The 27,484-nt window shown below is 50.1% G+C and overlaps 2 long non-coding RNA genes across 3 annotated transcripts; one reads left to right on the plus strand and one right to left on the minus strand.

Annotated features, from left to right (window-relative positions):
* Nucleotides 1-25,667, minus strand: Gm32486. 2 transcript variants are annotated; one of them, XR_389965.3, is made up of 4 exons: nucleotides 25,508-25,667; nucleotides 25,154-25,274; nucleotides 23,250-23,403; nucleotides 1-967 (listed from the first exon to the last, which is right to left on the minus strand). It is a non-coding gene; the product is annotated as a predicted gene, 32486 (long non-coding RNA). The 2 variants fall into 2 exon arrangements; XR_880989.2 differs by lacking the exon at nucleotides 23,250-23,403.
* Gm51504 lies at nucleotides 7,534-11,107 on the plus strand. Its single transcript, XR_003946895.1, has 2 exons — nucleotides 7,534-9,203; nucleotides 10,774-11,107. It is a non-coding gene; the product is annotated as a predicted gene, 51504 (long non-coding RNA).
* Nucleotides 25,668-27,484: the final 1,817 nt, after the last annotated feature.

The following is a 27,484-nucleotide window of genomic DNA, read 5'->3' on the forward strand; positions in this document are numbered from 1 at the left end:
TTCTAGGACAGCCAGGGCTACACCAAGAAACTCTGTCTCAGAAAACAAAACAAAAACAAAAAAGCACATTAGCCATTCTTTCTTCTCAGTCTGATTTCATGGTATAGCACACTGGAGGCTGGGCTGGGAAATGGGGGTAAAAGACCCTACCTTACTCCTGGGCTGACACCAAAGGACAGGTTCCCAGAAGGTGATGCCTGACTCTTCTCAGCAACTCTCGGGGTTCCCTTCTCAGCAATCCTCCCTGTCCTGGTGAGTTACCTTGGAGGAACCCTCTCACAAGGGCTTATTCCCCACAAGGAGGCCTGGAGCACTTCAGACAGCAGGCCTCTGTCTACTCAGTGGTGGGGAGGCCACTCGTGGGGCTGCCCTGAGTGCCATGCTCTGCTCTGGCTTCAGATGAGAGACCTACTATAGCCTCTGTGTCCCCTTGCTAACACTTCCATATAATTAATACACAGAAGGGCTACCCAAGGTTAGCTCCCAGGATAGTCCCTGTCTGGGAGCAAGGAGCTCCCAAGGAGGTGACAAGAACAAACAGCTGGACCCCAGGCACTAGTAGAAGTATGGGGAATGTGTCCAGTGTGAATTTGGAGACATTCGACGGAGAAAGCTGGTGCTGAGCCCCTTCCCACTCCCATGGACTCCAGCAGGCAAGAGCTGGTTCACTTAGAACAAAACAGAGTACTACCAGAGAAGCTCCGACGCCTTCCCCTTCAAAGGCATGTGTGTATGTAGGAGGCTGCCGGAGTTGGGAGCTAGCCAGGTTGGGTGCTGGTGTGATTCCTTCTCGGCATAGTTATACTCTAAGAACAGGCTCTATTCCACTGATTAGCCATCCAGCATCCTTCATGTGAGCAGCGGTGACATGACAACCAGCTCTTTCTCCATTATCCTTTCTTCATCAGGGCTGACCATCAGTTGCCATGTGCTGAGGCCAGCTGTCACTGTTCTGATACTGAACAGCCTGGATGGGGAACAACATGAAGGATCTGTGGGCAGAGGCCTCAAGAAATAGAGTCCCAAGCATGCACAAGGAACTCTTTTCTGTCACTTGCCTCCCCAACCCCAATCCCTGCCTAAACTCCTCCTCCTCCTCCTCCTCCTCCCCACCCCCACCAAGCTTCTACTCCCCATGCATCTCTAGGATGCAGCCAGGAAATGCCCTTTACTGCTTGCTCAGACTGCCCTGGAGGCTGTGGGTTGCTGGGACTGTGGCCTAGCAATGTGGGACAGAATGAAGCTGGGCAGAGGCCTGGAGAGCAGAACTGTTGACCCCAGGACAGATCTGGTTTGGCCCTGCACTCCTGGGGCCACCTTAGCTACTTCTGTGTGCTCTTGCCTCTGGCCTCGAAGTGTGGGTCTCTCTCATGGCTAAGGAGGAGCTGGGAAGAGACAATGACAGAGTCATCCCTGTGGGCTGGACCCATGGTCACAACATGGGTCCCACATCAAGCCTGGAGCCCTGTACTACAAGGGCATAGTCCCCCAACTAGTTCCTGGTCTCTGTCCACTGAGCAGAAGGCCCCAAGGCTGGATACTTTCAGATGCAGCCTGGTGGTGCCACACCCTCGTGTGATCTCTGCAGGGCCTCTTTTACTCTGAGGTAACCACTGTTGGTGGTAAAGAATTAGTAAAAGAAGATAAAAGTATATGGGCTCCTCCCATATGTGCTTCTGCTCTTCTTCCCAGAGAGTCTTTCTGGCATTCACAGATGTTTGCTCTTCAGACTTGGCTTCCTGCCATCAAGAAGCTCTGCCTGGCTCTCCCTTCCATGTTCCCTGTGTCTCCCCATGTCCTGAGATTCCCCCTGCATGCCCTAGGCTCCTCATAGTTGCCTGGTGTTTAGTGGCAACTTGTCCCTCTGGACACTGAAGAAGGAGCAATGGCCTGGATAGATTAACCCCCATGGGAGCTTCCCCTACCCTGACCCTCTCTGCCTGAAGGAGTGAGCCAGGAAGAGGAGAGGTGCACACAGCAGGGACACACACACACACACACACACACACACACACACACACAGAGGTAGGGATGGGCTGTCTGGATGGCTAGGTTGAGCCTGCCCCTGACTGAGAGTGGTCATCACCTGTTCAGGAAGGCTAAGCTGTTTTGTGCCCCAGAAACCTAAAGAAGCTTCCAGAGCTGACCAATGCCCAGCCAGAAGGAGGGGCTGTGGCTGGAGGGGGAGCTGCCCACAGGTCTGATCCAGGACTGACTTCCTCCTCCCACAGCTCTCTGTGGATTCAAGTAAGAGTCTGTGGCTCCTCCTGCTTCTCCTAGGACTATGGCTACTGCTGTCACCAGCCCAGGCTCTCTTCCTGTCTGCCCCCCCTCCGGAGGCGCCAACCAGCCTCTCCCCAGGCTGGTTTATTTTTAGCTCCTGCCCTGCCTGACACTGCCTTGGGTTTTGCACTGGGATCTACAGAAGCTCTTCCTAGGGTGGGCAAGCCCTGGTCACCGTAGGGCACTGGGAGGATTTCCTTCCTTGTGATTCTAGAAGGTGGCAGAAAGAGTGGCCACCTGGCCTTCCTGGCCAACGGAGAGATGGAGCCTAGGAATGGGGCCCTGTGAAGCCCACAGAAGAACAGGATCATTGTCCACAGCTAGAGGGGACTGTGGTGTCTGGGGAGCTGGAAGGCGTAGGTGGGAATTAGAAGTTGGGACCATAGAGGTCTGAGGCTGGACACTAGGACAGAGAGGTAGCTGCCCATAGAAGTAGGGTCATGTGGTGACTTGACTATAAAGGAGACATGTTAGCAAGGCACTTGGTGGTACTGATGGGGCAGTCACAGGTGGTAGGAAAGAGGAGGGGCTAGGACAGAGGGGCCTGGGATGTCCAGGGTTTCTGGAGCATAGGACTGGCTCCCCATGTCCCCAGATGACCTTGCAGAGGGTCCTATCCTTGCACAGGAGTGAGTTTGTGAGATGCACACACGCAGGGCCTATGAGTCATACAGCTCCCCTAGAAGGTCCCTGGGAAGCCACAGAGAGCATGCCCACCTTCTTCAGTCTTGCATGGAATGGGAAGACCAGAATCCAGCACGTGACACAGGCAGTGAGGACATTAGCCTGAGCAGACCCTGTCGAGTCTGAATCTTTCCTGCTACCCACTCACCACAGAGGCCCACCCTGACTGTTCATCTGAGGGGCTTGTTGAGAGGCTGGTACAATGGGTGGGTTTTATTTGTGTGTTCACAGACAGACACATACAACACGATAGCCTACTTGAGGACATCATCATATCCTACGATGGAAAAGCCACATCTTTAAACTGTGCTATCCCCGGAGCCTCATGACCTCTGACTTCTGCCTGAGGAGCCATCCTATCCTGGGCATCCATGCCCTGTGTCCCTGGAGTCCCGCCGTATGTGGTTTGCCCCTTCTTTCACTGAGTGTGTTACCAAGGTTTGTGTTGGCAGTATGCATTCCTGCTCCATCCTTTCTAAGGCTGAATAAGGTTCTGCCACATGGATGAGTCACGTTTTGCACTATTCTTGTTGTCTTGGGTTGTTGTTTTTCTGAAGCAATGGGAGTTGAACCCAGGGCCATGCACAAGCTGGGAAAGCCCTTTATCTGTGACCCACCTCCACAACACCCCATTTTCTGACCCAGTAGCACCTAGATCTTGCACCGCTGTGAGTAAAGCTACCGAGAACATGAGTGCTCTGGTTTCTGTGTGGACACGGGTTTGTATGTGGCCTCTGGGTCCTATGGGTCACAGATTGGGATCATTTTCAGGTAGGAGCCATAATGGTGACTTACAGTGACAGGTGAGACACACACAGACAGACACACACACAGACACACACAGAGACATACACACACAGACACACACACATACACACACACACATACACACACATACACACATACAGACACACACACACAGACACACACACACACACACAGACACACACACACACACAGACACACACACACACCAGCTCTGTTAAAAGAAGGAAGGACTGAGCTGTACTTTAGCTCCAAGACCACACCTGGGCTTCCTCTCTCCTGACCAAACTTGGAGGCATCCATCCCATGCCACCAGATTAGCTGCTAAGGGTGGTCCCTAGGGATGGTAATGCTAGTGGGATGCCCAGCCAGGTCCTCCAGATGTCCCTGCTACAGACAGGTGTTCAGAGTGCCTTAGCCCAAGGGATGAGGCAGGAGCCCACTTCACCCTGTCCTGGGCTCACACTAGTGAGAGCCATTGGTGTGGCTCATGGGAAGGAACTCCTGATTCAGAGTCAGTGCCTCCTTTGCGCTAAGCCTCCTCCTGTGCCTGGAGCGTTGGGTCTGTCCACATACTCCCAGCCTTTGCAGTGAATCTGAAGCTGGCAGCGTCTGAGCACATGGCGGCTGCTGTGCTAAGCACAGTCCACACTGGCCCTGGTGTGTCTTCTCTTGCCTGTAATGTCATCACATGTGTTTTGAGTCCTGCAGAAGGTTGCACGGGGCCGTTCTCAGCCTGGCGACTGACTGGTCGTAAGTATTCTGTCTTCTATGCAGTTCCCTAGAGCGCCTGCTAACTGGCAGCATTCCTACAGACAACAAGCCTCTTCTTGGCTTGGCAGCACCCTCCTCACATATTGTACGTTTTCCTCTGAAATGTTTAATGTGCTGAAGTCTAGCTTCAATCAGATCAGTGCTAAAGCAGGCTAATCACTTAGCCTGATTGTTGAGCTGCGTTTGGTTCTGAGATTCTAAAATACGGGAGAAAACAAACCCTATCAGGCTACACATGCCCAGCCCTGCTGCACAGCTGAACTTTCACAGGATAATGTATTGCCCTCTCTGGGGCTTTGTGGTTGGATCAGTGTTTACTGGGAGTTGAAAAGCATTTTGCCCACCAGTGCAGGGTCTAGAATGTTGAACAGATGTTAATTATGTTATCAATGCCAAGACTGGAAATACCTTGCCTCTTCCCAGAGTTGAGCTTTTTGGTTTAATTACTGTGATTGCAGTGGCTGAAACTGGAGCACGTGTACACTCAGAATGGGAAACACTGATGCTAGGAAGTAATTTTAGATCCTCATGGCTGGGGATGGAGCACGCAGGTGTGTCAAAGAGCAGGGCTGCTGGCTGATGCTGGCACGTGCACATGGGGAAAGGTAGCGTGACGGCTCCTTCCACGCATGCCCACGGCTCCGCGCTATGCTTGGTTATCACTGGCAATGACTTCCCATCGGCAGAGGCCCTGTGGTTTCCAGCCCTACTCCTTGAATGGTGAGACAAAGGGCAACCCTGTTCTGGCAGGTGCAGGCCTGCAAGCCAATTGGTGGCAGAGTTGCTGGTCTGACCCACGGCCTCTTTCCCAGACTCCTGCATTGCTCCCAGGTAGTGTGGGTGGGTGGGTGCTTTGCCAGCCACTGGATCTTTTGATTTTGCAATTCATAGATTTAAAAAAGGGTAATAGACTTGACTTTTTAAAGAGTAGACTTTGATTACAGAAAGTTAACTCGTAGTTGGAGAGTCTCATGTATTTTCCATGGTTTCCCCTGCCCTTCACTTCTGGCAGTGGGATGACTTGTCCGGGTGTGTTGGTATGGGCACTGTGACTGAAAGACATCTCCACACCTTGTAAGAACAGACTTGGAGCTACATTCTATGGGTTTGGCCACAGTCACACTGCCAGGCCTCCCACTGCAGCATCATATAAAAGCCTTTGTCCGCAAATTTTGCAATCCACTGATTCAGATGAACAGACACACAAGGCCACAAAGGACTCCAGTTACAGTGACAAGTTTTCCAAAACATAGACAGCACAGGTTTGGGGAAACGCAATGCATGTGCTCTACCGGATACCAAAGTCCCACTGCAACAGAGCCATCCCTGTGGCTCAGGCTGGAGAGAGGGCAAGCAACATATAATTTACTCAAGACAGCTGTGAAGTGAGGTGAACACATCTTCTACGGGAAGCAAAGTCCCATGGCTGCTAATATTCTCAAGAGAAGGAAATGGTCGCTTGAGTCAGAAATCAGTGAACATAGAAAAGTTAGTTTTTCTTGTCCAAGTTCCTAGTTCTCATGAATGAAGTCTCTACTCCACAGACATATGGAAATATTGAGAATCAAGGAAAAGAATGCTAACAGGGATTTAAAAAAAAGAAATGTGTTTTAAAAATCAAACGTGTGGCTGGGTAGGGATGGCACACACCTTCAATCCCAGGACTCAGGAGACAGAGGCAGGTGGGTATTCCGAGTTCAAGGCCAGTGTGCTCTACAGAGGGAGTTCCAAGATAGCCAGGGTTACACAGAGAAACCCTGTCCCCAACCCCTGCCCCCATTTCAAAAAAGAAAAAAGAAAAGAAAAAGAAAGACAGAAAGAAAGAAGGAAAGCCCGCAAACACGCTGCTTTTAAAGCTGCATCTTCATTAGCAGCAGGCAGGCTTGTGACATCTGCACAGTGGCTGGGGACCTCACTCATCTGCCCTGAGAGAAAGCAGATTGCTCAGGAGAAGCTGATTAAGCTCTGTGGAAGGGGCGGGGGTGCGTGGGGTGTGATTAATACCTCCTAACACAGCAAGCGAGATGGTTACATCTCACTGTCTTCTTGTGAGTCAGAATCAGTGGCTAAGAGCTCAGGAGGGATTGACCCCAGAGACCCCAGGCATCCAGCAAGCAGCAAGGGTCACCGGTGGCCTCATGCTGAGGGCCTAAGAAGTCGGTTACAGGTGCACCACCATCATCAACATCATCACTATCTTCATCTTGACCACAATCATCAGAACCATCATTAACACCATCACCTTCATTATCTTCATCAGTATTCTCATCTTCAACACCTCCATTCTTCACCAGCACCACCACGTCCCCATCACCTCTATCATCCACACCATCATCACCTTCACCATCTTCATAGCACTTTCAACTTCACCACCACCACCATCATCATAACCATCACCTTTGCCACCATCATCTTCAACTCTACCACCATCATAACCATCACCAGGCCTCACCACCATCAGGACCATGACCTTCACACCTGCATCATTGTCATAGTCACTGTCGTTATTGTGGTCAAGCCAGGTAGATGAGGTGGGTAGGGCCTGGGGCTGGCTCCTGTTCATCAAGTCCCCCACCTAGGGAAGTGTGTATGCTGTGTGAATGGACATACAGACCCAGAGAGGGAAGACTGCTGCTTTAGAAAGGAAGTGAGACTTGAAAAGGAGTCTTGACAGGTGGTCCTGAGAGTCCTGCCTGCACTGGGCAGCCTTGTTCTTGGTGTTGTTTGAGAGTGTGAAGCTACCCAGGGCCTCCACTTTCTGCCTTCCCAGGGCTTCTGTTCTCTCCTACCCTGTCCATCCATCCTGCCTCTTCTTTTCATTTCTTTTTTAAAAGAGATTTGTTTATTTATTATATATGCAGTGTTCTGCATATATATATATATATATATATATATATATATATATATATATATGCCTGCAGGCCAGAAGAGGGCATCAGATCTCATTATGGATAGTTGTGAGTCACCATGTGGTTGCTGGGAATTGAACTCGGGACCTCTGGAAGAGCACTCAGTGCTCTCAACCTCTGAGCCATCTCTCCAGCTCCCCCATCCTGTCATGTCTACCCTTGTCGCTTAACCCCTTCCCTCCACGGAGCACATACACTCCCTGCTTCCTGCAGATCCTGGAACTTGGGGCCAGCCAGAGCCAGGAGTTGACAGCTAGTACAAGAAAGAAATAGAGTTGGGATTTTGCAGATAAAGGCCCCCCTTCCTGGTGACCATACTCCATCCACAACTCTTGGCTTAGGATGTCCTGGAGATAAGATATATCAAAGATTCCTCTAATGGGAAAGGCTGCGATTGCTGTACACCCACCGACTCCAGCCTTCCATGATTGTCATTCTGACCATTCCACTTGGCCCCAGTGTCCAGGCCTCCCAGGCTCCCTCCACCCCCATGCTCCACAGAGAGCCCCAATGGCAGGCCCTGACATGCTTTGGAAGCCATAGGAGATAGAGTGGGGCATCCTGTCTAGATTCCCAAATTTCTCTCTCATCTTCCTGGCCCTGCCTCTGCTCCATCAACATATGCACCCACACTCGAGGTTGCTCAGGGGGCAAAACTGAGAAAAGGGCTCTAGTCAGGACCCTTAAGAAGGCTATTGTTCCTCTCTGTGTGTACTGAGCCTCGTAGCTCTCCACTGTCATCCTGTTTCCTCTGAAAAAACCTGGCCTCTAGGGCTCATTTTCTACAGCTCCTCATTCTCATGGCATTTTTTTTTTATCTCCAGGAAAGCACATGTCTCATGAACAAAAGCACTCTGTGGGCATTGCAGACCTGAGAGGAGACAAGGAGTGTGAAAAGGGTACCCACACCACCTTTCTTCTCCTCCAGGTTCTAGCACAGGGGCCTACCTGGGTCCTTGAGTGAGCATCCCTTTCTTCATCTGGCACATCCTCTGGAGTCTAAGCTCCAGATAGGCACTGGGCTCATCCAGCACATGCCCCAGGCCTCCCGGGGCTCTCTGATGACATGGTGGTGACAGCGTTTCCTAGGGAACTGCAGCTAGCTGCCAGACCAACATGCCTGTGCCCCTTGGGGCTGTGGTGGGCGTAGGCTGGGATGCTCCAGAGGGAAGGTGTGTGTCTGTGTGTAATGAGATGAGGAGTGTGTGTCTACACAAGAATCCTCATGTGAGTGTGTGACACTGTGGGCGAAGCATTCCCTCGTTGACTTCTGTATCTGGGGTCTTCATAAGGTGCATGTGTTAGTGTCTTGGGTCTGTGTCCTGCAAGCCTCTGCATGTGAGCTTGTGTGCCCTGGGGCTTTGGTGTGCCTCTAAATCCATGTGGGTGTATGTATCTTTAAGTGTGTGCTTGTATATCTGTGTGTGTGAATATATTTGAGCATCTGTGTATGTATATGTAGTGCATTGGGCTTCTGTGGTACTCTTATGCTCTCTCTGCAGGCCTAAGGCTTCTTGCAGCAGCCTCCTGGGCCCAGAGCCAAGCTTTCTATCCAGCTAGCAATGCACCATTCCTGACCCTGAGCCTTCAGGTAAACTGCCTTTAGCAAACAGCACGGAGGGCAACAAGCAGGGTCACTAAAGCAAGCCCAAACCTGGCTGAGAGCTTGAAGGTGCTACCACTCTCCAAGGCTTGCTAGCTGGAAGCAAGAAACAATAATGTCTACAGAGTAGCCCCTTTCCCTGAGTGCCACCTCCCTCAGTGAGACAGGATACAGGAACAGTGAAGGTAAGAAGGAGGAGCCACTGCCAGGGAGGACTTCCTGGGGGAGGCTCCTCCTAGGAGGCCTGAGCAGGAGTCAGTGTGGGGCCTAGGAGGAGGGAAGGGGAGAGGGAGAGGAGGTTGCAGTTGATATTGCCTCAGGGAGACAGGTCTAGTCTTTCTCCTCCCCAGCCACATCCTCTGCATTAGAAAATGTGAATGCTGTGAAAAGGTAGGACAGTGCGGGTGAGCCCAGAGCCAGGCCTCAGCCTGCTCAGGGAATAGGTGAGAAAAAGACCAGGGATCCAAATTTGGGGGGGGGGGCACAGGGGATGGGGTGGAGGCAAGCACACAAGCAGGGGCTATGGTATAGACAGTGACAGAGCCACCAAGAGTTTCCTCAGGAGAGAAGGCTACAGAGGACCATAGAAGAGCAAAAGCTGACTGGGGCAAAGCCAACTGTCCATCACTGTTGAAAGACCCAGTACCCAGGTGTCTGGGAAGCATCTCTGTCTCAGGTTCACTTACGGAAGGCACAGGTGCCAAGATCTCTGCAGGCCAGGCCCCAGTAAAAAGAGCTGAGAAAGTACCGGGCACTCCAGGCACATGGGCAGACCACAGAAAGAGATGGGTGGGAGGGGCTCAGGGACCCCAGCCTTCACAGCTACCAATGGTCTTCTCCCACAGATCACCCTTGAGCCTGGCCTGGGGCTGCTGTGAGGGGCTTAGGGTATCTCCACAGACAGGATCACACGCAGTCCTTTGTCCAGTCAGCAGATGTGGGCCCAGTAGAGAAGGAAATGCCTTCCCTGCCCCCAGCTAGTGGAAGGCTGGGCCCTAGCCAGAAAGAGTGACTAGCAGGGAGAACAGCAGGCAGGACAGGATCAATCAGGCCCTCGGTCCAGCCACCTGCCAGCCCATTCTCCCCTCCCCCACCACCCTGTTCTTGCATCACCCTGAGGTATATCTGAATGTTTGATTCAATACATAGCATTTCCTCTTTGCTGATTGGCATATGTCTGCTTTAGGAGCAAACAGAAGAACTAAAAGCATGCATTGTTTGCATAGTTAAGCTGGGTGTGGTGGCACACATTAGTAACCCCAGCAGTCAAAAGGCAGAGGCAGAATTGTGGCTAGCCTGGACTACATAGAGAGTTCCACAAGAGCCTGGGCTCCAAAGGGAGAGACTGTCTCAAAAAGGGGGTGGAGGTGGGACTTAAATGCTTAACATTAAAAACAACCACCATTTTCTCCTTTAAGTGAATATTGGACTAGAGTTAAAACGGAAGTCAATTTCATATTCACAGGTATAAACTGCTCTTATCACTATGTGCTGCCATTCAGCTAGGGGTAGGGGCCCGTGCTACCCACATGGGTGTCTGGTGCCCTCTATAAGCCCCTGCACCTGTCTGCTGCTCCTACTGGCTCCAGGCAGAACTTAGAGGACAAGGCCAGGGGCCATCCTTCTGCTGAGCTTAGCCAGGACCCCGCCTGCTTCCAGGCTTCCACCAGCGAGCTCTGCCTCAGGGACTATCTCCCTGCGGACTTCCTGCACATGCCCACCATTGGCTCTACAGTACTTCTTTATGTTCCAAAGCCTGATCTCTGTGCATTGCATCTGGACATCCTGGATACCTGATTGACACAGGAGATGCGAAATAAGGTTGTATCTGGTAGGAAGAAAGAGCTTCTTCTCCTGAAATGGATGCCTGGTGGTGCCCTGGAAGGTAAGGGGTCAGGGGAGAAGGCTCTAGCAGTGTCTGGACCATGTCCCAGTGTGGCCACCTTGAGCAAACAGCAGGTAGGCCTGATGGTGTGCAGCCAGGGGTGGGTCGAATGACTTCCTCCTCCATTCCCGAGACCTGTTGCAGTCTGAGCAGGCTTTTGTGGCTGACCTCATTGTTTTGTGATACAATAAACATCAGACCTGAGAGCTGGTGAACAATAGATTCTTTTAGATTGTTTTTTTAAAGATTTACTTATTTTGTATATGTGAGTACACTGTCACCTGTCTTCAGACACACCAGAAGAGGGCATCAGTTCTCATTAAGATGGTTGGGAGTCACCACGTGGGATTTGAACTCAGGTCCTCTGGAAGAGCAGTTAGTGCTCTTAACCACTGAGCCGTCTCTCCAGCCCTAGATTTATTTTTGTTATTTTAATTATGCGTATGTGTGTTTTGGGGTATTAAGCACATGAATGTAAGTGCCTCATAAGTCAGAGGTGTCAGATCCCCCTGGAGCTGGGTCACAAGCACCTGTTGGGATGCTAGGAATTGAACTCAGGTCCTCAGGAAGAACAGTATGTGCTCTTGGCCACTGAACCATCTCTGCAGACCCTAGAACTTTGTTACTCTAACCTGGGAAGTTGACAGTTGAGCCTCAGCTGACCTGGTAGTGTAGGTATGAAGAAGGAGCCACTGCCAGGGAGGACTTCCTGGGGAAGGCTCCTCCTAGGAGGCCTGAGCAGGAGTCAGTATGGGGCCTAGGGAGAAGGGGAGGGGAGAGGAGTTTCAGTTGATACTGCCTCGGGGAGACAGGTCTCGTCTTTCTCATCTGAAGTCTGGTGAGGCTGCTATTCGTTCCAAAGGACCTGGTGTCTGGGTCCTCTCGCAGGAGGACAGTAGGAAGGGCATTCAGCTTCCCTCCGGGCCTTCTGTAGAGGCAGAGCCTGAAGACCCGATTACTTCTAAATAAACCTCCCAACACAGTCATCTTGGGGGTTAAGTTGTAACGTGAATTCAGAGGACATCAGTCTGCAGCAGAAACCAGGAGGGCTCAATTCCTGGGTTCTCCAGGCTTAGGATTTAGCCAAACAGTAGTCTAGGTCGCACCACAGAGCCCCTTAAGAGGGAAAACCCAGTAAGGCCCAACAGCAAAGCCAGCCAGACCTCAGGGATCCACTGAGAGAGGTTAGATGGCTGTTTCCACAAACTAGCTTTTCCCTCTCAGGACTTCCCGGGCTCTGGAGCATCTACTCAGCCAGCTGACATCCTGCAGTCGCTGAACATGGCCTGGGCGGGAGACTCCATGACACTCACATCAGAAGCAAGGATCCAGGAGCCCCTTTACTTAGCCTGGACTGTGACAAATAGCAAGGGCCCTCAGGGATTTGGATCCCAATGAACAGCCCACAGGAGCACAGGGTCTGTTGTAACCTTTAATGTTTCTCTACCTACCCCTCACCTCAAAGCACAGGCCATGTGTCCAGGTGCTCTAAGGACAGAGAAAATGGGTGGGAATGGTACCCTAATTCAACCCTAAAGGAACAGCCAGGGTCAGGGCAGCCTTTTGAGGGGGACCAAGGCCAGAAGACATCCTGCTTGTTCCTGAAACCCTTGCTTGCTCGACAGGCCAGAGTGTGCCGTTTCTCAGCCATAGCTTGGGGACAGAGCTGATGAGTGGTATCCAGAGAGCCCCAAGTATAGGGCCAGACACACAGCTGTCCCTCTCTGAGCCCCACAGAGATATTACAGTGTACCAGACAGCAGGACAGGGAACAGAAGTTTAGAATGGACCCATGACCTCAATTCACCTTATTCATACACCAGACTCCTCCTGTTGGGAGACATCGTGCCCTAATGGGTAATGGTCTCTGTGTGTAGTACTGCTACTCTATGTGTGCAGCTAGCTTGCTCATTTCATCAGTTCTGCCCGGAGCCACACAGGAAATGCCAGGCCTCTTCCTGGAGCCTGGGGCATCCTTCAGTGTATCAATTTACTCATTGCCGTGACAGAAATTACTGTCCTAAATTCCTCCAGCAGTTAGGAAGGGAGGAAGTGTTTCAGTTACAGTTTGAAGGACACAGCCCATCATGATGGGGATGTAATGGCAGCAGGAGCATGAGGCCACTGGTAACATTGTATCCACAAATGAGAAGCAGACTCATGCATGCCAGTGCTCAGCTCACTGTCCCCTTTTCCTGTAGGCTAGGACTCCAGCCCACGGAATGGTTTCACCTACAGTAAAGGTGGGGCTCCTTGCCTCAATTGACGTAACCTAAACCATTCCGTACAGTCATGCTCAGAGGCTGAGCTCATCTAGATAATCTCTCACAGGTGTTTCTAGAGGATGGCTCTCCCACAGGATTCTCGATCCCGTCAAGTTAACCATTACTGTCAGTGATTGCAGCCCTGAAGGACCCTGCCCCCAGAAGTGCAGGCCCAAGCTAATCCTCAGCAATGCCAGCCCCTCCTTCCTTCCTTCCCTTGTGTTGCTCTGTTCTCATTATAAAAAGTTGCTGTTCTTTGTAAACTACCAAGAAACAGAGGGATGGAGCTGAAGAGATGGCTCGGCACCTAACAGCACTTCTTGCTCTTCCAGAGGACCTGAGCTTAGTTCCCCCATGTCCAGTGGCTGTCTTAGTTACCGTTTCATTGCTGTGAAGACACCATGACCAAGGCAACTCTTATAAGGACAACATTTAACTGGGGCTGGTTACAGGCTCAGAGGTTCAGTCCATTATCATCAAGGCAGGAGTATGGCAGCATCCAGGCACATGTGTGGCTAAAGTAGTTGAGAGTTCTGCATCTTCATCCAAAGCCCAGGCCCACAGTGACATACCTACACCAACAAGGTCATACCTCCTTATAGTGCCACTCCCTGGGCCAAGCATATACAAACCATCACAGTGACGAACAGCCACCTAGCTCAGGGGATCTAATCTAACACACACACACACACACACACACACACACACACACACACGTATAACTAAAGATAAACCCTTTTTTTTTAAAAAAGGAAAGAAACATAAGGAAACATTCTAAAAGAAAAGTAAAATTACCCACATTCAACTCACTAGAGATTAAATCAGTTAACCACTTTGGCATATTTCTTTTGGGGCCATATAGGTATGTGTGTGTATGTGTGTGTGTGTGTGTGTGTGTGTGTGTGTGTGTGTGTGGTGTGAAGGCAGCTGAAACAATCTGAATACAACATCATTTTACTTCAAGCATTGAGGTTTGTTTACACAAACAGGACTGTTTAGGCCGACTCTTACTAAGGAGTCCCAGTTGTCCATTCGGTTATTATGTACTGAGTCACCACCGATGGCACACCCTGCTGGAATGTGTCCCTCAGGGAGGGTGTTCTAGGCACTTCCTGGCTCCAGGTGAAGTCATTGCTAAGGCTCCAGTGTAAAGTAGAACATGGACGGCTAGGAAACAAAGATGCTCTGGAAAGACCCCTGCAGGGAACGTTCTATCCAAATCGCAAAGGAAATGGCAGGCGTGGTGTTGCAATGAGAGCCATGGCATTTCCCTTCCTCCTCTAGAACATTAAGAGTGACATACGCTCAGTGGGAAAATCACAGTGAAATGTCAGTTAAGTAAAAGCAATTTCCCCGATCCTCCCACGCGGAGTGGTTGTCCTTTTAAGCCCCGCCGCTCCCCCTCCTTTTTTCTCTTTCAGGAGCAGGGAGCAGAGTGGAGACTTCAAGCTTCCTTACTTAGTGACCGCCAGGTGTTGGCACGCGACTTGAGTAGCACCCCCCCCACCCCCCAGGCTTTGATCCATTGCAAAAGAGGTGTGAAGAAGGTTAAGGAGCCAACTGTCATGCGCTGGTATCTCCCTCTCAATCTGCTCTATCCCCAAATGCCACACACGGGAGGCATCTTCCCACAGTAGCTGATTCTTACCCTGGGCCCTTTTGAGTGACCCCTGGCATTCCACTGCGTGGGTGCAGAGAGTTACATAATCTGACTTCCATGGTTGGAAATTTAGATGGCTTTCAGATTTGACTATTATAAGTAATCCTGTTTTTAAGTGGTCTCCTGGTGAACAGTCTACACCAGTCTGTGGCTCTTTTCTTGGACAACCTCTCATCCAGGGAGTTGCGGGTTACAGGGATGCAAGGGCCAGGCTTTGAAAGAATTTGCCTGTGCTTCTTATGCAAAACAGCCCTGCTTCTGCCCAGGGCAAGATGTACATAAGTGTGTATGTGTATGTGTACAAATGTTCACATATATGTGCATACCCGGCTATCAACTCTCCAGGAAATCAGCCCTGAGAAACAGCTCAGAGATTCACTAATGAAAGGTAATGGGAGGGCTGGAGAGATGGCTCAGTGGTTAAGAACACTAACTGCTCTTCCAAAGGTCCTGAGTTCAAATCTCAGCAACCACATGGTGGCTCACAACCACCGTAATGAGATCTGATCTCTTCTGGTGCGTCTGAAGACAGCTACAGTGTACTCACATATAATAATACATCTTTGGGCCAGAGCAAGCAGTGCCGGAGCGAGCAGAGGTCCTGAATTCAATTCCCAGCAACCGAATGAAGGCTCACAACCATCTGTATAGCTGCTGTGTACTCATATACATAAAATAAATAAATAATTCTTTTAAAAAAGAAAGAAACGTAGAAAGAAAGAGAGAGAGAGAGAGAGAGAGAGAGGAAAGAAAGAAAGAAAGAAAGAAAGAAAGAAAGAAAGAAAGGAAGGAAGGAAGGAAGGAAGGAAGGAAGGAAGAAAGAGAGGTAAAGGAAGATGAGCAGTGGTAGTGCACACCTTTAATCCTAGCACTTGGGAGGGAGATGCAAGTGGATCATTATGAGTTCAAAGCCAGCCTGGTCTATAGAACTAGATCCAGAACATTCAGGGCTACACAGAGAACCCCATCTGAGAGAGAGAGAGAGAGAGAGAGAGAGAGAGAGAGAGGGAGAGGGAGAGGGAGAGAGGACTAGAGGACTAGAGGACTAGAGGACTAGAGGGGAAGGGCTCAGACCACCATGAGGGTCTGACAGCAGGACAGCCGTTCGGAGGAAGGGCACATGTACAACTGCGTGGTCAAGTGGGACATGCCCAGTCCAGGTCAGAGCCTGCTCGAAACAGAGTGGCTTCAGCTCAATGTCACTGGATGCTGATGCTCTCAGGTTGGTCGCTGGCAGTATGGTGGCAGGTGAAAGACAAGTTCTGTCTGAAGGGAGGCTGTACCTCAATCTTTCTACACGGGACTTGGTTAAGTACCCTTACTGGACAAGACTTGGTAAGTACCCTTACTATACAAGACTTGGTTAAGTACCCTTACTGTATAAGACTTAGTTAAGTACCCTTACTGTATAAGACTTAGTTAAGTACCCTTACTATACAAGACTTGGTTAAGTACCCTTACTATACAAGACTTGGTTAAGTACTCTTACTGTACAAGTCTGTGACTACTCACGAGATAACCCTTGGTGTTTACTGAGCCATTTGACTGTCTCCTTCCAGCCTGCCTATTCAAAAACAAAACCAAAAGGACACTGATGCTAATATTTTCTTATTTATTTATAGGATGCCTTTGTATATTTATTCTACTTTGGAACAAAATTATTTATTTTAGGAAACTTAGAGGTTGAGGTGGTGTGTGGTGGTGAGACTAACTCAGGCCTGACAGCTTAGTAACTTTTGAGCCACTTTGACCCCAAGGGCCTCAGATTTCTTCATTGCTTATTTGAGAGCTAGCTTGACCAGGCATCAGGAGCCAAGAGCATGTTAATCCCATGGTTTAGCAGACACCTAGTCCTTCTTCACCTGCCACATGCTAGGTCTCGAGATCTCTCCAAGACCCCTGCTTCATATCCTAAGAGGGGCTGGACTTTGTCCCTGTGAATTTCTGTTGGGGACAGGCTAGGGGCAGGGACTGAGAGCTAGGCTGGGTGTACAATTGCCCATTGCTCTGTGTACAATAATCTTGGAGAAATACCCCCCTTTCCCACCCACCCTGAATGTCTGTAACTCCCCACCTGTGATGGCTATTCTTGGATGTCAACTTGACTCACTCTGGAATTAACTAAAGCTGGGCATACCTGTAAGGAATTTTTTTTCTTCGTTAAATCATTTGAAATGGGGAGACCCACTTCTAATCTGGATCTTTGAGGTAGGAAAATCCACCTTTAATCTACTAGCAGCCTACTAGCAGCCTACATAAAGGACATGGAAGAAGGAAGCTTGCTCTCTCTTTGCCAGCTTGCTCTCTAAAGCATGTCCACTCCTTTACTGGCATTAGAACCCACTTCATAGGGGATTCCAGAATATATTGAAGTCCAGCTGAGACTGAACGACTTCTGGATTCTTGAACCTATTCTTGTCAATAGACAGCCATTGTTGGACTAGCTGGACCCTAGCCTGTAAATTCTGTTCCTCTAAAAACAACCCCGACTAATACACCACCCCTAGCCCCACATAGCGAGCAGACATGGGACCGGTCCAGAGAAAACTCAGGGCTGCTCCTCCCAGTCCCTCCCATACAGAGCAAACTGCAGAGACTTCTGTACTGTACACACTGCTGTTAAAGTGAGTGAGTTCAAGGTCTAGAACAGGCTCTTCCCCCGCAACTGTGATCATCAAAACAGCACCACAGCCAAGACTGCCTCCCCTTCACCTCCAGGCTCCTCTATGTCTGTCCAGTTGTGGCCTTGATCGGGTGAAGCTGTCATCAACAGCACAGGGACGGCTCTGCTGAATTCTATAACATTCCTCTCCCTGGCAGGTGGCACAGTCAAACACCCACCGTAATCTGTGATTGCTGAAGAGCCCATCAGATGGTTCAGGGGTGGGAGTAGGAATGGGGACTTGCTCTGCCTGACCACCACTCTATTCTAGACAAGAGGTGCCAGAAGGACACTGTCTGGCTTGTGTGCTGAACATATGGAACACTTGATTCCCAGCTGATGGTGCTGTTTGGGAGGGTCTACAAACTTTAGTAGGTAGACCTAGCTGGGGGAAACAAGTTGTGGGGGGTGGGGAGCTGTGCCTTTGAAATTATAGCTGGCCTCCAGTCAGCTATAATTTTTCTTATTCTTTATTTCATGTCTACCTTGAGGTCAACAACCTGTTCCTGGCCACAAACCGCTACCACCACAACGGTCTGCCCAGGTGCATGGAGCTGAATGAACCCTGATAAACCACATTCCAGATTAAGGTTTTCCTTCATCAACCCGTTCCTTTAGATACTTGGATCACTGTTGTAGAGAGAAAATCTTGTGTGTTGTATGGATGCATCACCTGTCAATTAAAAAGCCTATGGCCTACGGCTTAAGTAGGAAATAGAGGCGGGACATCCGGGAGAAGAAAGAATTCTGGGAGACAGATGAAAGGGTGACAAGATGGACACATGATACCTGAGCACAGGTCCCAGCCACATGGCAGCCATGTAGGCTAAAATAATTGGGTTATTTTAGTTATGATCTGGTCAGAGTAGAGCCTAGTTATATGAACAAGGTATTTGTAAATATATTTTGAGCCTGAGTCTTTTTTCTGGGGCTGGGAGGAAGAATCAGGTTTAACTTCAGCCCACAGTGACACAGTCGTAATTAACACAGGCCTGGATGCTGTGCCTGCTCCTCTGGAGGATCCAGGCTCATTGTCTTCTCTGGGGCGTTCATTCCATGCTCTTTGGACCCTGCCAAGGTATAGGTCCTTGCTCTCCAGACTCCTCCCCATCCTCTGCCATCTCTACCCTGCATGTTCCTCACACTGGCTGCCAAGTGATGCTCAATGCCAACTGCATCTGTAGCAGGTACCTTTGTGAGGCCTGGAGACACCCTATCCCTGGAGGATAGTGGAAACAACAAGTGCAGGGTCTCAGGAATGTGAGATCAGGGTGTTACCCTGCCAGCCTGTGAAATGAGTGCTGAAAGGAAAGGACATTTTATGATCTAATATTAATTTTTCCTCAAAAACAAAAACAAGCCAAAACGTGCCAGCTAGTATTTGGTCACTGTGACAAAGTCCAGGAGACAATGAAGGAAGTAAAGGTTTACCCTGGCTCACAGTTTCAGGGGTTCCAGTTCAAGGTGGGTTAGCTCTGTGGCTTTGTCAGCTGAGAGCATCATGGCTGGTGTGTGTGTGGCAGAGATCCCTGCTTACTCTATAGGTGCCAAGAAGCCGAGAGCAAGAGGAAGGGACTAGGGTGCTAATAACCCCTTCAAAGGCACAGTCAGTCCTCTGCTCTATGTCTAGTTAGTCCCTTCTCCTAAGACTCCATGATCTCACTGGAGCACCAAACTGAGGACCAAGACTTCACCACACAGTCACAGAGGAGTCAGCTAAGGCTCAAGCTACAGTAGTGTGAGAACTCAAGTAGCACAGAAAGTTAAGGGGAGAGCTGTTGAGATCCCCCATGGCCCCCAAGCACAGCAGCGTCCTCCTCCAAGCAGTGCATGCTCGGCTGCAGAGCTGCTGGTGTAGCCCTGGCTGTCCTAGTACTTTCCCTATAGATCAGGCTGGCTTCAAACTCAGAGATATGCCTGAGTCTGTCTCTTTTTCCCAAGTGCTGGGATTAAAGGTGTGTGCCACCATTGCCTGGCTTGGGTACCGCACTTTAAATGAGATCGGATTTGTTTCCATCTCTCTCCCCTCCCTGGATTATGTTGTTCCTGCTTCTGACTCACACCTTGGTGGATGGATGTGACTTCTGATGTTCTCTGTAGCCCCAGTGAAACCGAATCAGGACAATGTCAAGCAGTGGAAGACCAGACAACTAAATCTCGGGGGTCACAAATAGCACAAGCAAAAGAATGACATCTAGCCGGGCAGTGGTGGCGCACGCCTTTAATCCCAGCACTTGGGAGGCAGAGGCAGACGGATCTCTGAGCTCGAGGCCAGCCTGGTCTACAAAGTGAGTTCCAGGACAGCCAGGGCTACACAGAGAAACCCTGTCTCGAAAAACAAAACACAAAACAAAACAAAACAAAACAAACAAACAAAAAAAAAGAATGACATCTAGAAACTGCAATCTGGAGATTGAAGACATTCATTGGAATAACTTAAAAGGCTACTCATCTGGGCAAACAGTGCTTGCCTACAGTCCCAGCACTAAAGAGGCTGAAGGGGGAGGGGTGTGAGTTCAAGGCTAGCCTGGGCTACATGTTAAAAGCAAAATCAAGGTGAGCCTGGGCTACATGTCAAAAGCAAAACCAAGGTTAGCCTGGGCTACATGTCAAAAGCAAAACCAAGGCTAGCCTGGGCTACACGTCAAAAGCAAAACCAAGGAACTCATCAAATGCCGTCAGAAGCTTGGGGAAGAAGGCAAATTCAAAATGAAACGTGAACCCCACTCTCCCTTGTCCTGGGCTTCTTTATAAAACCTATTTTCTTATTTAAAAAGGAGTCCACACCTCTTATAAATGCAATCACAAAGCACCAGTGGAAAACGTGTCCTGAGCCACCGTTAATGTCTGGCACATGCAGAAACTATCCTAGTTCACCCTGATCAAGATTTCTCAGGAAAGTTTGCAGGCACAACACATGCATACTCGTGTGTGTGTGTGTGTGTGTGTGTGTGTGTGTGTGTGTGTGTGTGTGTGTTCACAGATGCACACATGTACATTTTTAACTGTTACAACTGTTAGAACCAAATGGCTCTAGAGATGAGGTACTGAGGCTCTATCCAGACACGCCCTTTCTGCTGGCAAGAACAGTGGAGCTGGGGGAGGCAGCGGGGAGAAGGCAGAGAGCAGAAAGCAGGAGATCCTTTATAGGCAAGGGACATCGGAAAGGGACTGGATGGTATGCTGGAACAGAGCAGCCTGGGACAGGAAGGTCCTTGTCTCTTCTTGAGCTGTGGTTGGGTGTAAGATGAGATGTTTAAAGAGATAAGGAAGAACCAGAACTATTCTGGAATCCCAGGAGAGATTTGGGGGATGGTACAAGTCTGCACGGCTGCTCCCGTGATGCCCCTCCAACAGGGCTGGCATGCTCACTTGCAACCTATTTCTTCATGGTTAGTTTCTTCCTATGGCATTTCTCCACAAAGTCACAGGCACTGACATCAAGTCCACATGGATACTCAGGGGAGCCACCAAGGAGAGAGGACTGTATCTTAGTGAGAGCGATATATTGGCTCAGCTCTTCCAATGAGTTCTTAGCAAAGAGCAGGGCACTGTTAATAATACTGTAAAAGTTCTGACATTAATGACAGATTTTTATTGTAAGCACCTTGTCCTAGTCACTGTTCTATTACTGTGAAGAGACACCACGACCAAGGCAACTCTTATAAAAGAAAGCATTTAACTAACGGGTGGCTGTCGTATAGTTTCAGAGGGCTCACCATGTTAGGGAGCACGGTGGCAAGCATTGTGCTGGAACAGTATCTGAAAGCTACATCCTGATCTGCGAGCATGAGAGAGAGAGAGAGAGAGAGCGAGAGAGAGAGAGAGAGAGAGAGAGAGAGAGAGAGAGAGGACAAGAGTGAGCAAGCTGGCATGGACTTTTGAAATCTCAAAGCCCACCCTCAGTGACACAGCTCCTCCAACAAGGCCACACCCACTCCACACTTCCTAATCCTTCTCAAACAGTGTCACTCCCTGGTGACTAAACACACACTACTTTGGTTTTTTGTTTGTTTTGTTTTGTTTTGTTTTGTTTTGTTTTGTTTTGTTTTGTTTTGTTTTGTTTTGTTTGAGATAGTGTCTCACATAGCTCAGGCTGGCCCTGAACTCTCTGTGTGTCAGAGGATATCCTTGAACTCTCAATACAGCTACCTTTACTTCTCATTGATAGTTCTATAGGCATGAGCCACCATATTTTACACCCAATTACACCCAATTACACAAAATACAATTATTTTGTGTAGTGCTAGGGACCTAACCCAGAGCTTTGTGCATATTAGGTCATTGCTCTACTGAGTTACAGACACAGCACTCAAGCACCCCTTTTAATGTTTAATTTTTTTCTTTAAAGCTAAGATATAGGGACTTTAGTGGTGTTAAAACCATAACCAAAAGCCGTTAGCCTCTGTCCTAGGACCTGGCTGCCTTGAGCTGAAAACAAGTCAGACAAGCAGGCGCTCTTTGGCAGCCGTGGAGACAGCTCTCACTAGATGCCCTGAATGCTTCACAGATACCCAAGGAAGTTGTACTGCAACCACGGCTGCTTGTCGCCAAAGTACCACACCAGTTCAAGAAGGTAGTATTCTGGTCAAAACTGCCCCAAAGAGCTTGTTCTAGACGTTTGCTTATCACAAGCCTCAGTGAACTCTAGAAACCATTTTCCTTGTGGCCCAGCAGTAGGACTGCAAGTGGGGCAAACATAATATTTAATTTGCATAACATCACTGCACCCCTTTCTGACTAGGTAAGCAAGCTGTTCAGCTTACTGCCCCAGCCAGCACAAAGGCATCGTTCTCTGCTGCCCCCTGTATTGCAACATTAGATCCTTTGAAAGGTTCTCTAAAGTGGTCTTTTCTTGTCCACTTTCAATCATTGTCACTAGTAGAACAGGCTGAGCAGGTGACAAAGCAGAGACGGCAGGAATGGGGGAGGTGGCAGTTGCACGGCAATAGAAGAAGCAAGAAGGCTGAAGAGTGGCCCAGGGTAAAGAGTAGAAGTGGTGGAAATGACAAAGGCTTCAAAGCCTGGAAGGGACAAGCCATGGGTAAAGATGCCCCAGACCACAAGTCACTGTAAGAAAAGAGCGACTTAACACCAGAGACCAGGCCAGGAGCTGCAACACTAGCAAACGCTACCTCCAGATACTGCTCTCTGGTTATGGAAGCTGTCCTGGTTAGGGTTTTACTACTGTGAACAGACACCATGACCAAGGCAACTCTTAAAAAGGACAATTGACTGGTGCTGGCTTACAGGCTCAGAGGTTCAGTCCATTATCATCAAGATGGGAACATGGCAGTGTCCAGGCAGATGTGGGGCTGGAGGAGCGGAGGGTTCTACATCTTCACCCAAAGGCAGATGGCAGACAGGAGAAGACTCACTTCCAGGCAGCGAGGATGAGGGTCTTAAAGCCCAAGCCCACAATGACACACCTACGCCAACAAGGACACACCTCCTAATAGTGCCACTCCCTGGGCCAAGCATATTTGAACCATCACATTCCACTCCCCAGGCTAAACACATTCAAAGCCTAGAAGGACAACGGCTGCCAAGTGCAGGATAGCTAGTGCTTAAAGCCCAGAATGATGAGACTCTGGCTTGAGAACGTAGAGCCACAGAGCTCTGGCTTCTAAAGCTTAGAGCAAAGGTCCTCAGCTCTTAGCATTTGATCTGTATGCCTCTGGGTTTACCATTCTCATCTGAGAGTCTTGGGCACTCAGGGCCTAAGATTGCCAGCACCAGAATCAATAGATCACAGTTTACCTTCAGGCATGAGACCAGGATCTCAGCCAGCTACCTGGCAACACAAAAGGCTGCTTGTGTGCTCTGGTCCCAGATACTGCTGGGTCTGTGAGGGAACCCATGTTTCTTCACTGCCGATGAATTGCTTCTTGGATTTCATCCTCTGCTGCTAAATCTTTTTTTGCACAAAAAAAAAATTGGTGAGTATCAGCAGCCAGTTAGCCCTTTAATGGAGCTTTAATTTTTAAATGAATATTTATGAGCTGTTAGGAGCCCAGCCCGAGTCAGTGGTAGAACTCGGAAGCCTTGAAGTCCCTGAGCTGAGCTGAGTGGTTAGGCCTGGTTATCCCCCAAGAGGCAAGAGAGGCCTGGCCCTGTCACAGCTCCCAGGCTCAAGGTCCCCTAACTCCTCACACCCCATTTGTTCCTTGACTCCTGTCCCTCTCTTGGCTAATCCTTTATCCATATTGCTGTATAGAGACTCGTCCTACACCCCCTAGACCCCCTCCATTGCCAGCATTGCAGCAGGAGCAAAGAAGGCTGTTTGTTGTTCACGTCCTCTCTACCTCAAATACCCTTGGCTGAGGGAGAGTAGTCAAAGGGACCTGAAACGTCCCTCCCCCACTGGCTGTCAACTCCTGGACACAATGCTTTAGCTGAGTAAGCACAGCCACTCCAGGCTCTGTCCATATCCCAGAAACCTGGGTGATCTCATGAAGGCTGAGGGATAGAGGCTGGTCATGGCGTCTTAGAGTCGACTGGAGACATTACACCAGGGATTGACTTTAAGGCATAGGCTGCAGCCTTCTTAAGGCTGGACCTTTTGGGTACAATACAGTAGGGTGGGGTTAAGGCCTAGTGTGAGGGACTACAGCCTCAGTTGTGGGCTACAGTTGTGGGCTGCACTCTGCAAAAGAGGCATGGGATTCTAGAAACTTCTCTGGAGGGGCCCAAGGTGGGAGCCACTAATTGATGAGCTCGTAGTAAATCTGGGCTTTGACTATGGCATCCTAGCCTCCTTCCCCCTGCCCCCCACCACTTATGAGCATCAAGCCCTTCCCAACACAGCCCCCTGATATGTCCACGGCCCATGGGAAGAAGGACCCTCCTTCTCACTTAGGTAAGGCCCAATCACCCTTGCAACCAGCAGCAGTAGAAGACAGGCCAAGGGTAAGAAAGAGCTTGGTCTACCTCTGTAGATAAAGCAGGCTCAGGGGAAAGGTAGTCAGGGTCCACGCCTGACTGAGTGCAGAGGAGGCCTCATGCATGGAACATTCTAGAAGAGAAGGGTGGCTAGACAGAGGGATTGCAATGGGCTGTCAGCTAGCTCCCTGCTGACTCACTCAGGGAGAGACAGAGGAAGTGTGGGCAGGGGGAGGAGCTGGCAGAGGAGGGGGAGGGGGAGGAGGAGGAGGAGGAAGGGGAACAGTCAGGAGGGTAGGGGAAGAAATGTCAGAGAGAATAGACAAGGAGGGAAAGTGGAAGATCCAGTCTGAGCAAGGTCATCCAGGTTGCTCCCCAGGGACTCTGTATAGCTAATAGACAAGAGATGATGAGGTTCTCTGAGGAGAGGCACACCTGACCTCTGCCCTGAGTAGTGTCCCCTCAGAAGCACAGCCTGGCCTTGGGAGCTAGCTCACTGTGGGAATTTTCCAAGACCCACCTGAGCTTGGAAGTAGGGGCCAGTGACCTAGTGCTTCTCTAGTGGGTTGTTTTTGGGGTTGCCAGAATGACAGTCAGGCTGGGGGCCTAGTTGCAGGGGGTCCTCCTAGGGGTGTGGGTCTGCTTCCAGACCTGGAATCCAGGTCCTACTGCATCCTGAGTGGTGGTGGCCAGAGTGGCCCAACATGTAGTCCAGACCCCAAGCCTTAGGGATGACACGTGGGACCATCACAGAGCAATGAGGAACCTGGCTGCCCCCTTACCTGTCATCTATGTCACAGTGCAGATCAGGGTTAGCCCAGAGCTTCTGGGTGCCTTGGGCCTGGACTGGATGCAGCATTAGCAGGGAGGGGCCACTGGGTTCTACCCCTCTGATAGCTTTCCCTGTAGGAGATATGAGAGGCAGAGAGGGCTAAGTATGTGCAACCTTGGTGAGTGCCCATCCTGTACTCTTCCCACCCTCCCCCTGCCCTCCCCCACCCCCTTCCTTCTACCCTCCCCCTGCCCTCCCCCACCCCCTTCCTTCTCCCCTCCCCCTTTCTGAATCAACGTTTCCATCTCTTCCCCTAGAAGGCCCAGGCACGGGAGGGTTTGTAGGTTCCTGATTTTACACAAACCTCAGACAGAGATAGATGCCCATTTCCAGTTTCTCTCCAAGGCCAGCACCAGGCCCCACAGCAACCTTCTCCCCTGCCTCCTACACACCAGAGGCCAGAGGCTAGAAGCCCGGTGAAGCTGAGTGCTAGGCGGCCGGAAAAGCCGGTTTGGGCCTGTGCGAACAGGTGGCCTCAGTCTGGTTTTCAGGAATGTAGCCTGGGGAGGCTGTAGTAAGTAGGACCACCCTTGCTCCCGACACAGAGAAGTTGGGGAGGCTCACCTGGCGGCACCCTCCCACCCATTCCCAGGACCCCAGGTTGCCTTGGAAGGGCTGCCGCTATAGCCCCTCAGGTTTTAGAGGGGGACAGCCTGAGAAGCCTACTGGTCTGCTCAGGCAGAGGCTGGAAACAAATGGCCTGTCAAAAATCCTAATTAAAATACAATATGAGCAACATTGGCTCCCTCTCTAAGGGACAGGGTGGTGATGGTCGAGGGAGGAGGGCATTAGGGGAAGCCAGCCCTCAGACACTGGTCTAAAGAGCCCTCACATACAGCAAGGAAGGCCATAACAGTACTAATTAAACATTACCTTAGTAAGTGGGGTTTCTAAACCAAAGAAGGATGCCCCCACCACCACCCCCGCGCCTCACCTCGAGAGAAGCAGAATTAGATCCCCTTCCCACATGTGGCTCCCACATGAAGTATGAAGAGAAAAGAGAGGCCTGCCCTAGGCCTTGCCCGAGTTCTTCTGGTACTGAGGAGTTTCTCTTGGGCTTTTATTATAGACATTAATAAACTAAAATGTACATTATCCAAAAGTCTAAAAATATAAAAAGAAATGCCTTTTTAGTAGAGAAAGATTAAACAGAAGCCAGGAGATGGTAGGCTGGAGGCCCTGGAATGCTTGCTTTGTTTTCTGGGACTCAAGCCTCTATTCACTCCCTTAGAGCAAGGAACCCCAGAATGTTGGTGTAGGGAGCCCCATTGCTTTAGCTGGGCCCTTCCTAGCATGACTGTGAGGAGCCATCTTTATTCAGAGGGCCACCTGCTGAGGTCTCAAATACAGGAGACACCAGAATGCAGATCCTGTGGGCTTTGGGGCATAGTGGCATCAGGAAGGGGTGGGGGGCAGGTAAGGGCTGAACTGTAACCCCAGGAGAGCAGAAAGTGCGGATATGCAGCCTTAACACAGACCTGAGCCTGAGAAATGCCCCAGGCTACCAACTGCCTCCCATGTGACCTCAGGCTATATGCCTATAACATGGACTTTTTAAATTTTTTTAAATTCAACTGCACTCCGATGTATAAAATATTCACATTATCCTTCCGCTTAAGTGCATTATTTATGTTACCATCCATGAAATATTCACATCTGACTTTGACTTCCAGTCAGCACATGTGGGTGACAGGCTGCCCTTTTCACGGTCATAGGAGCATGCAGTGCTATAGAGCAGATGTGCTCAGGGAATCTGGGGAGGTGTGGTCCACCTGGAGCTGGGACACTTCCCTCCATACACTCCCAAACTGGGGGGGGGGGAGGGGCTACAAATCGAGTAGAGGCACAGTAGGTCCACTTAACAGAATCTGACCCACAGAGTTACAGTAGGTCCACTTAACAGAATCTGACCCACATCCACAGGAGTACCTGGCTCCTAGCAGGTGACACTCAGGAGTGTGCTGGGACACAATGAGCTGCAACCCATTGCAGAAATCCAGGAGCCCCATCGGTCAGCAGCAAAGGAGGGAATGGCCCTGCAGAGCACTGCTTCCTTGGGGCCTCCTGGCAATGGTGGCTACCAGCACTCAGTTTAGAGCCCACAAGGCTAATCCCCAGAGGCACACAGGCTGGCTTGCCTAACACAGGACCTTCTGCTGCCCAGTGACCTGACTCTGTCGTCTCTATGTGGTCAGCAGAACCTGAAGGGGTGGGCACCATCTGCTGGCTTCTTGCAGAAAGGCGACACTGAACCAGGCTCCCTTATAGCAACAACAACCCT

Source organism: Mus musculus, chromosome 7 (genome assembly GCF_000001635.26).
Source record: "Mus musculus strain C57BL/6J chromosome 7, GRCm38.p6 C57BL/6J".
Classification (NCBI taxonomy): domain Eukaryota; kingdom Metazoa; phylum Chordata; class Mammalia; order Rodentia; family Muridae; genus Mus; species Mus musculus.